An 11,894-nucleotide genomic window follows, 5' to 3' on the forward strand; every position below is an offset into this window, starting at 1 on the left:
CTCATTGTGGTTTTTATTTGCATTTCTCTGATGGTTAGTGATGTTGAGCATTTTTTCATATGTCTATTTGCCATTTGTAATTTCTCTTTGGAGAAATGTCTCTTCAGGTCCTCTGCCAACTTTTCAATTGGGTTGTTTGTTTTTTTGTTGTTGAGTTTCATGAGTTCCTTGTATATTTTGGATATTAGCCCCTTATCAGAGGCACTGTTTGCAAAAATCTTCTCCCGTTCATTTGGTTGCCTCTTTATTTTGTCGATGGTTTCTTTTGCTATGCAGAAGCTTTTAAGTTTCATATAGTTCCATTTGTTTATTTTAGCTTTTACTTCCCTTGCCTTTGGAGTCAAATTTATAAAACGCTCTTTGAACCCAAGGTCCATATTTAGTACCTATGTTTTCTTCTATGCAGTTTATCGTGTCAGGTCTTATGCTTAAGCCTTTGATATATTTTGAATTAATATTGTTAGATGGTGACAGATAGCAGTCCAGTTTCATTTTTTACACGTGGCAATCGAATTCTCCCAGCACGATTTATTGAAGAAGCTGTCTTTTCCCCATTGTATGTTTTTAGATTCTTTGTCAAAAATTATCTGTCCATATTTATGTGGTTGTATTTGTGGGTTCTCAATTCTATTTCATTGGTCTATGTGTCTGTTTTTCTGCCAATACCATGCTGTTTTGATTATTGTAGCCATGTAGTACAAGCTAAAGTCAGGCAGTGTGATACCTCCAGCATTGTCCTTTTTTCTTAAGATTGCTTTGGCTATTCGGGATCTTTTGTGGTTCAAAACAAATCTGATGATTTTTTGTTCTATTTCTTTAAAAAATGCCATTAGATTTGGATGGGAATTGCACTAAATCTGTATATTGCTTTGGGCAATATGGCCATTTTAACTATGTTGATTCTTCCAATCCATGAGCACGGATTGTCTTTCCATTTCTTTGCGTCTTCCTCAGTTTCTTTTAAAAATGTCTTATAGTATTCATCATATAGGTCTTTCACATCCTTGATTAAGTTTATTCCTAGGTATTGTATTCTTTCTGTTGCAATTGCAAAAGGAATTGTTTTTTGTGTTTCTTTTTCTGTGATTTCATTGTTAGTATATAGGAATGTAATGGACTTTTGTACATTAATCTATAGCCATCAACTTTACTGTATTCGTTGATTGTTTCTAATAGCTTTTTGGTGGAGTCTGTAGGGTTTTCTATATATAGCATCATGTCATCTGCAAAGAGTGACAATTCAACTTCTTTATTCCGAATTTAGATGCCTTTTATTTCTTTCTATTGCCTGATTGCTCTGGCAAGGACTTCCAACACTATGTTGAAAAGCAGAGGTGATAGGGGACAGCCCTGTGGTCTTCCTGAACATAGAGGAAAGGGCTTCAGTTTTTCACCATTAATTATGAGATTAGCTGAGGGTTGTCATATATGGCCTTTATTATGTTAAGGTATTTTCCTTCTAAACCTATTTTATTAAGTATTTTAATCATAAATAGATGTTGTATCTCGTCAAATGCTTTTACTGCATTAATTTGTTTAACCATAGGATTTTTGTCCTTTATTTTGTTTATGTGATGTATCACATTGAAGGATTTGTGAATGTTGAACCATCCTTGTGCCCCGGGGATGAATCCCACTTGGTCGTGATGAATAATCTTTTTAATGCATTGTTGTATTCGATTTACTAGAATTTTGCTTAGGATTTTTGAATCAGTATTCATCAGAGATATTGGTCTGTAGTTTTCCTTTTTTGTGTTGCCCTTACCAGATTTTGGTATCAGGGTAATGTTGGCCTCATAAAATGAGTTAGGGAGTACTGTCTCTTCTTCAGTTTTTTGGAAGAGTTTGAGCAGGATTGGTATTAGATCCTTTTAGAAGGTTTGATAGAATTCCCTACTGAACATCTGGTCTGGGACTTTTGCTTTTGGGAAGGTTTTAGAGGAATGATTCAATTTCATTACTGGTGATCGATCTGTTTAGGTTTTCCAGTTCTTCATGGTTCAGCCTTGGAAGGCTATATGTTTCTAAGAACTTGTCCATTTCTTCTAGGTTATTGAATTTGGTGGCATATAGTCCTTCATAGTATTCTTGGATGATCCTTTGTATTTCTGTAGTGTCCTTGATAACTTCCCCTTTTTCATTTCTGATTTCGTTAATTAGTGTCTTCTCTCTCTTTATCTTAGTGAGTGTAGCCAAGGATTTGTCCATTTTGTTAATCTTTTCAAAGAACCAGCTCTTTGTCACATTAATTTTTTCTATTGTGTTTTTCATTGTCTATTTCATTTAGTTCTGTTCTGATTTTGGTTATTTCCTTTCTTCTGCTGACCTTGGATTTCACTTGTTCTTCTTTTTCTAGTTCTTTAAGGTGTAACATGAGGTTGTTTATTTGTGATTTTTCTTGTTTCTTGAGATAGGCTTGTAATGATATGAATTTCCCTCTTCAAACTGCTTTCGCTGCATCCCAAAAATTTTGGTAGGATGTATTTTCATTGTCATTTGTTTCTATGTATGTTTTGATCTCTCCTCTAATTTCTTCTTTGACCTGGTCGTTCTTTAAAAGTATGTTGTTTAATCGCCATGTGTTTGTGTTTTTTTCTTGCTTTCTTTTTGCAGCTGATATCTAATTTCAAAGCCTTGTGATCAGAGAATATGCTTGGTATGATTTCAATCTTCTTAAATTTCCTGAGAAATTTGTGGTCTATCCTTGAGAATGTTCCATGTACACTAGAAAAGAATGTATAGTCTGATGTTTTAGGATGAAGTGCTCTATATATGTCAATTATGTGCATTTCATTTAACGTGTCATTAAGGGCTTCTATTTCGTTATTTATTTTCTGTTTGGATGATATATCCATAGCTGTCAATGATGTATTTAAGTCCCCTAGTATAATTGTGTTTTGGTCAATTTCTTCCTTTAGTTCTGTTAGTAGTTGCTTGGTATATTTCAGAGCTCCCTGATTGGGGGCATAAATATTGATGACTGTTATGTCTTTTTGTTGCATAGTTCCCTTTACCATTATGAAATGTCCTTCTGTGTCTCTTGTTACCTTTTTCACCCTGAAGTCTGTTTCATCTGATATCATTATGGCTACACCTGATATTCTCTGGGTATCATTTGCTTGGAGTGTCAATTTCCATCCTTTCATTTTGAGTCTATGCTTGTCCTTGAGCTGAGATGTGTCTCTTGGAGACAGCATATGGTTGGATTTAGTTTTTTGATCCAATCTGCTATTCTGTGCCTTTTTATTGGTGAGTTCAGTCCATTTACATTTAGGGTGATTATTGATATGTGAGGATTTCCTGTCATTCTCTCTTTAGTTTTTTGGGAAGGCTGTGTCTCTGTTGTTTCTTTGCCTTTTTGTTGTTGTCTATTATTTCTGTGTGGTGGTGTTCTATGATGTTTTCCTCTGTTTCTTCTTTTATTACAGTGTATATTTCAGTTCTGGATCTTTTATTTTTTTGAGTGGTTACCGTTGAATTTATGTAAAAGAAAGTTTGATATTTAGAGTATTCCATTTTTTTCAGCACGCTTACTTTCTCCATTCCCATATTCCGGTTCAGGCCTTTACCCTCCCTCTTTTTGTGTTGCCACAAATTGTCCCTGTTGATGGTGGTCGAATAGCCTCCTTTAGTATTTCTCGTAGTGCAGGTCATGTATTAGAAAATTCCCTTAGCTTCTGTATGTCTGCAAAGGTCTTTATTCCTCCTTCATATCTAAAGGAGATCTTTGCTGGATATGTTATTCTTGGCTCACAATTTCTCTCTTTCAATAGTTTGAATATTTGGTTCCACTCCCTCCTTGTAGAGTTTCTGCTGAAAAACCTGAGGATAATTCTATGGGCTTTCCTTTGTAGGTTACCATCTTCTTTTCCCTGGCTGCCTTGAGAATTCTTTCTTTGTCGTTGATTTTAGACAGCTTCAAGACAATGTGCCTTGGAGAAGGCCTGTAAGGTATGAGGTAATTAGGTGTTCTATTTGCTTCTTGGATTCGAGGATCCAGTTTTGACCACACGTTTGGGAAGCTCTCATTGACAATTTGTTTGAATATATTCTCTGTTCCCTTCTCTTGCTTCTCCTTCTGTATGCCCATTATTCTTATATTGCTCTGTCTGATGGAGTCAGCAAGTTCTTGTAGATTTATTTTATTTTATTTTTTTGTCTCAAGTCTCTTTCATCTTCCATCCGTGTAATTTGCAGTTTTCTATTTTCGATTTTACTGATTCTTTCCTCCATCTGGTGAACTCTACTACCTAAGCTGGCTATTTTATTCTTAATTTCTTCTACTGAGTTCTTAATCTCCAGAAATTGTATTTGGTTATTTCTTAAAATTTTAATCTCTTTTGTAAAATGATCATGTTGTTCTTTGATTGTGTTTCTGAGTTCATTAAACTGCTTGTCTGTGTTTTCTTGCATGTTGTTGTGTTTTTTCAGAACTGCAATCTTGAATTCTCTGTCATTTAAGTCACATATTTCCATGTTTTTCGTTCTTTTTCTGGAGACTTTTCACTTTTTCCTAAGCTGTCTTGTTGCCTTGGTTATTCATGGCAATTACTGATTTATTATTTCTCTTCCTAGACATCCACAGGAGTGGCTTCTGCAACAGGTTGATAGGAAGAGGTCTTTCTTTTGTTTTCCAGTACTTGTTGGTAGAATGTTTTATTTTCTCTTCGACTGCAGCCTTTTTTCCTCTCTCACATGGTAGTGCTATGTTTTCTATGCACTATTCAAGCTTCTCACCCAGTAGGGGGATTCCTTGGGAGATGGGCTTCTCCGCTGTTAAAAGTTTGCCTGGGTCACAGGGCACAGTGTCCGTGTGGGTATGCGGTGAGCTTTTGAAGTTCCAAAGCTCTTCCTGCACCAGATTCAGAGCCTGAATGTTTTAGCAGTTCTGTTTACTCCTGCAGGGATCTGCCCAGATAGGTGGGGCTTGGGGCGGGGTGTGTTGTGAGAGGTGGCCCAGAGCAATGGTGGTTACCACCACAATAGCCGGGCCTGTTTACACAGCTCCCTCCCCTTGGCTGGAACTAGTTGGGCTGCGAATCTGTGTCTGCTGTCCACAGTTCTCAGAACAGAAAATATTTTGTTCTTTTGATCTGACAGTGCTACTGTCTGCTTCTAACACTGGGCAGGTGGGGGTGGGGTGAGCTCTGGGAGGGTAGGAAGGGGGCGGCTAGTCTCAGTGCCTAAGGCTGCCGTTCTCTGCTCGGCAGTGAGGGCTTACACCACCGTTTTCAGCCTTCTTCCCTCAGCTTTTTCTCCGAGGTCTCTGCTGTGAGCATTGGGTTCAGCTGTGTTATATGCTGTCCTCTTAGCCCTGTGGGCCATAAACGGAATCCTAGCTCCTAGACCTAGCAGTCCGAGTTCTTCCCTCTACTGCAGCTCCGGTAGTTCCAGGATGTAGCGAGCTCGGAGCACTGAGCTAGGTCTGCGTCCTGTGCCTGCATGGCTCCATCTCAGCACTTCTCCCTTCCCACCTCCCCCCGGTCATGTGATTCACCCACCTTTAGGTGAAGTCAGTAGTGGGCCTCTTCGTCTTGGCTGTCTTCTATGCAGGGAGTCCTTTGTGGAGTTATAGTTGTTCGATTAATTGTAAATTCCAGGGGAGATTTACAGAGGCTCACCTCTCGCTGCCATTTTGATGACGTCTCCTAAATTAACTTTTAAGCCTTCTAAATGCCCAAACCAGCTGATAGGATCCTGGGTACTGAACACTGTGCTTGGCATTGATTAAGTATTAATTGCATTTGTTGTGAGATTTAATGCATGCATTAATAGAGGCAGCAGTGGTTCCCAAATGCTGGCCTGCAGACTGGCTGAATCAGAATCACCTGTGACACCAGGTAAAATACAAGTTTCCAGGCCCCATCCCAGACCCACTGTCATGCAGGGTGTCATGTGGGGTCTCTGGTCCGTCTCCCCACATAAGAATGCAGGATATGTTGTGGCCAAAAAGGAACACCCATGGAGCCATAGATAGGGGAGTCATACCACTATATTCTCGCCGGCAGCCAGGCAAGACACACAGAGTAGGAGCCACACGATCTGCAGTCCTCCATTCACCTTTCTCTGCCTGCCAACCAACCAACCAATCAATGCAGTCCCAGCAGTTACATCAGCAGCCAATTGGCTAACCGGTTACAGCTGACAGCCAACAAATCACAGTTGATGGTCATTTACCACCGAGCCAACACCTCCCCACATGAGGCCAAGAGCCTGGAAACTGCTTTCTGGGACACTGTCCCCATACCCACTGAATTGGAATCATCTGGACTGAGGTGCAGAAGTCTTTATTTGAATAAGCTTTTTAGTCATTAGATCCACAGCGAGGTTTGGGAATCTTTGCTGATGTGGAAATAGTACTGGAAGTTTAAGGGTCTGCTAACTGGGTTCCAGTTATGCTCTGATGCTGTGTGGACTTGACAAGTCACTTAACCTTTCTGTTTTCAGTTTTGGCATCTATATTTTGATGAGACTGATGGCCATAAAGGGATGAATGGACATAAAAAAATCAATGAAAAATAGTTTAGGGAGGGTTCATATTTTTTCTTTGTCTCGTCTTTCTCTTTCTCTTTCTCTCTCTATGTTTCTGGTTTTTTCTCTCTCTGTTTTTCTCTCCTCATATGTTAACATAAAAAAAAATAAAAGGCCAAAGTGAGAGAAAACAAACATTTATTTGAGATCCAAAAGAACAGCTATTTGGAAAACACCGATTCATTCAGAAACCCAAGTAGTGTTCAGAATAAGAGGTGAAGGCAAGGGGTATTTATGAGAAAAGGAAGAGGAATGATTACATGAATAAAAGGAAGGAATTTCTATGGGTGTTAATAAGCTAAGGTGTGGGGACAGAGTCCCAGAGAGTAGTTTCCAGGCTCTCGGCCTCATGTAGAAAGGTGCTGGCTTGGATAGTAGATGGCCATCAGCTGTGGCTAATTGACCATTAACTGTAACCACTTAGCCAATTAGCCCCTGATATAACTGCCCGCTGGTTGGTGAGAGTCGGTTGGTTGGCAGGCAGAGAAGCGGACAGCCGGTTGCAGGTCGTGTTACTCCAGCCTCCAGTGAGACTATAGTGCCACCAGGGAGACTATAGCGGTATGACTCCCCTACCTATGGCTCCATGGGTGTTCCTTTTTGGCCTAGCCATATCTTGTGTTCTTATGTGGGGAGCGGGACCAGAGACCCTACAGGCCGCCTCGCATGACAAATGGCGGAGCGAGCAGGGTCTCCTGCACGACATAAGGAAAGGATTTTATAAGTGCAGGTCAGTTAACATAGTGATGCTAATTTTAAAGAATGTTTTAAATTTTCAGTCCTGTAGTCATATGTCTGCTTTCCTGTTAGCTTTGCAAATAGTTGTTTGAGATACAATGCTGCTGCCGTCCAAAGGTTATTTTATGCAGTTTTAATATCCCAAAGATTTGAGGGTAAGACATGCAAGGCAGTTCCTTTGAGATGGCAGCTCTGACTCCATTTTGAAGTTGCTCTTTTTATATTATTTTTTACATCTAGAATAGATGAAAGCCCAGGAGATTTTATATATATATATATATATATATATATATATATATATATATATATATATATATATATATATAAAACCTCAAACTGTGTGTGTGTGTATATATATATATATATATATATATATATATATATATACACAGTTTTTCCCCCAAGTTCTCAAGTGTAATTTGAGAGAAGAATATCAGAAATTCATTTGAAGATGCGAAGTTGTTCTTGCCTGTAGATTTATTTTTACCTTCAATGAAATTTTGAGGTTTAGATAATAATTTTTTTGAAGTTGAATTTATCAACTTACAGGTTTTAACATTTCTTAACATGTTTGACAAAAGTCCTGGCAGGCAAATCAGACATGTATTCAATAAATATATATGATGTGTGGTATAGATTGCATAAGCAGGTTTTGGTTCTGTTATTACATTTAACCACTCCAACCTCCTCTGGAATCCTGACTATTTTTGGTTTTGGGCTGTCAGGTATTTATTATATTAGAATTATATGAGATTAGGTATGACAGAACTCCTTCAGGAGTGGGAAGCCTTAATTAGGTTCCAAAATTGTCCTGGTTTAGCATAGGACTGGATCCCACAAAATCTGAATGTAGCACATTATTTAACAGTTTTATTTTAAAAATAGTCATTATTTCCAATATCAACAATAATGACAACTACCACGTGACTCCTAGGTTTCTTAATATTTTCACTCTTTATAGCACATAGTTCCTGAGAACAAGGACATTCTAGCACAGAACCACATAATATTTTGTGGATGAAAAAGGGTCACATGCTAAACCTGACAAGCTCAAGGGAGACGTGCACGGCAGGTGCTATAAACTCAAGAGACCAAAATTAACCACATCGGATGGTATGAACATAAAAATTCCTAACTAAAAGTGAGCCATGGAAGGTAGTCACCTCCTTGGCCTGTAGCTTCCTTGACAAAAGTCAAGCTTTACCTTAAGTGAGCCAGCCTACTGTCTTTTTTTCATCTAAGATAAAGTACCCTTGGAATGTCAGAGTAATGCCTTTCCTTGGCCCCCCCCCCCAGGGCACAACCTGCCACACCAGAGTAGGAAATGACAGAATCCCTCATTGTTGTTCTTGTCCTCCGATTACCATCTCTCTGTGCTGTAAAATGCTAACTAGTAACTTGTCCTGTACCCACCAATGTAGAAGATGTATCTGTCTCTAGAATTTACTTTTTATCCAATCCCAGAGATTTCCCTGCTTTGCTTTCTCTCACACCCTTAATCTACCATCTATGGATTCCATGTAATCCCCTTAAGTCTCCTCCTTTGATTCTAATGTGTAAAATAAAATGCAAAAGTGCCATTTTCTGGAGCATTTTCTCAATCTGTTGAGATTTTGCTTCCTGGCAATTGTCGTCAGTTTGGCTCTAACTTACAAATTTTCTCTTAGGCTGGATGTTTTTTCGTCAACAATTCTAACACATAACACTTATAAAATTTAGAAAAGTTAACACTATATGATACTATTATTAAATATTCAGTCTGTATTCAAATTTCACCAATTGCTATTCATTTTTTGATAATATCAATATGAATTTTCATATTCATTTTCAAACTTGAATGTGATAGCCCTATAGTAGTAGAATGAATAAAGTACTATAGTGAAACAGGGCCGGGTTAGGATCCCCACCACAGAGGCCTTGCAATGTCCCTGGCCTTGCCTCTCCCTGGTCTAGAGCTTAACAACTGATTAGCCCCTTCCTGCTGTTTGAGTTTGGAATGTCCCCTGTCCCAGTTCCTGAGTTTGGAATATCCTCTGTCCCAGTTCCCTACTTTAGATAATTACTCTGAAACTTATGCTTGCTTACTGATCACAATACCCCATGTTTACTGATCACAATCTTCAGGACCTAGCATTCTTTTCAGGCTACTGTCATCACTGCTCCTGGGTTGATGACTATATTGAAGAGCCACATTGCCTGAGGCAAGGCTCATGCAGACTGCCCCCCCCCCCATCACATGGCCGCTGGAGAAATGTCTAGATTTTTCCTTAAATACCTCAGGCTGGTCTGAGAATGTTAAGGCAGTTTTTGGAGGTGTTAACCTGCTGCCTTCTAAGATCTCAGGTGCTCTGATAATAAATGCTTATTCTATGACCCAACTCCTGTGTCCATCTATTGGCTGAAGTGGCTCAGGCAGCACAAGCCCTGGACTCGTTTGGCCTCTGGTTTCAACAGAACAATTAATCTATATATTCTTTCATTCACGTATTCATTCAACATTAGTAACTCACAGAATTTAGGGATATATAAAAGTAATTTCTAGGGGTATAGATAAAACATCCCTTACCTTGAAGATCTCACAGTGTAGTGCTGGCCATGAAAGTAGGCAGAAAATCACAAATAGCAGAATATATTACGATAGAGAAAACCGCATTATGAAATGAATGGGCACCATTAACAGAAATGGGAAATCAGGAGAAGGAGATGGTTTGCGGATGCGGAATTGGAACATGTTTTGGTTGTATTCCACACAGGTGGAGACTTTCTGTGGGCACTTGGACCTGTAGATCTGTAGAGAGATTAAAGGTAGAGCCATAGCTTGGAAGATGCCATAGAGAAGAGAAAGTTGAAATCTTGAAGGGGATACATTTTTTAATGGGGAGAATATAAAAAACTGAGGACAGAAAATTGGAAGGAAGGTGAAGATCTGGAAGTTCCCAATACATAGTCTAATATAAGAACTACTTTTTCTAATCAAATATTTTGACAGGTCATTCATTTATTAGAGGATTAGGCCATTGCAATTCATATGTTGGTATGCTCAAAAACTCTGTAATTTATCTTCTGCACTGGATTAGAGGATTTTTTAAAAATAGCCCACATACAAGTTTAACTAAAAAGTTAAAAATTCACTTTGGCCTTTTTCTGTTGAAATTATGATATGAATCACTATTTGAGAAGCTTTTTGCCTAAAATAGGTAACATCCTGTAGATTTGCCTCTAACTATTCTATTAATTGAACTGCTGGCATGTTTGTGTTTTGAGGCCTATTCTAGCACTATTGGATTCGCCAGATGAAAAACACAAAGGCCAGTTCAACCTAGGAGATAATCAATTTTTCATGCTCATTATCATTTAGATGAGTCTCTTTTATAAGAGACCGGTTTCAGCATGACACATTTTAATGCTGAGTAACACCTCATTCCTCTAGGTAGCTAAGAGGAAGTCTTAGATGCTCCAAGTGAAAATGTAAAGATCTTAAATTTCAGAGTAAAAGTGAAAATCTAGGGATATTTGTGAAAGTGAGAGTCAGAGAACCAATAAAATTTACTGCTAGAAAACTTTCAGTTTCATCAATATTTTTATGGTTGCTTAACCTTCATCATTCTTTGCGTGCCTTCTGACTGTCCTGAAGGAAAAAGAAAATCCTTCAAAGCTTATGTATTTTATTAAATCTTTTATGTTTTGACACCATTTTGCAATCATTTAAATACTTTATATTGAAAAAAAAGACATCTCATGTCTCTGAAAAATTAAAATGAAAACAGAGACCCAATTACACTGGGTTTAGCAGTTTTTTTGGCCAAATGTGGAACATTTGACAGCCTCACACCACAGGCCTTTACCTATATAACCAGAGACGTGATTACTAGAAGGGGAGATAATCCTATAATTCTGGAGTTTTGTCAATTTACTAACATTTGCTAGATCTTACATTTAACATGGGAACATTCCGAGTAATTCTCCCTTCTTTTGTTCCAAAAGATTTAAGAAAGGTGTTTATACTGCATGGGAATGCCCCCAAAGAGTATGGTTTACAAAGCTACTTTATAGTTGTGATTTATTCTTATTTTTAAAATGGCTTTTGGCCTTTGGCTCTGGCTACGAGGCCTGCAAGCTAAACTCATTCTGCCTGCATTGAATCCATGCTGTCCTTTCTCCTGAGGGATTACCTAGCAAAGTGTGTATGCATGTGATGAGCAGATACACCCACTCACATCAGATATCTATGCCCATGCCAGGGACTGTGTGGCAGGAAAAAAATGACCATTTAGAAATGTGAGGACTGAAATGGGGTAAACAAGAAACACTACCACCTTCCCCTAATATCAGATTGCATTTTTTTTTTTTAATATAGAAGCTTTATTCTTTTCACCATAAAAGCCTCTGGCAGTGATAAGTGTGATTTCCAAGAATGTACATCACACCAGAAGAGCTCCAACTAATATGCCCGCCTTCAGTTTCAGCGTAGCTCATTAGAACAACAAAGCAAACCAGCTGTCCCCTGGTGTTCAGAGAAGAAAGACCCAATTAACTGGCCATCATCCACCTGGTTCCAGATTTTGCCATCTCCTTATGAGCCTGTAAGAGCAGCCAGTTTGCATGAATTCTAGTCATTAAATGCA

Source organism: Rhinolophus hipposideros (assembly GCF_964194185.1).
Source record: "Rhinolophus hipposideros genome assembly, chromosome: 17".
NCBI lineage: Eukaryota > Metazoa > Chordata > Mammalia > Chiroptera > Rhinolophidae > Rhinolophus > Rhinolophus hipposideros.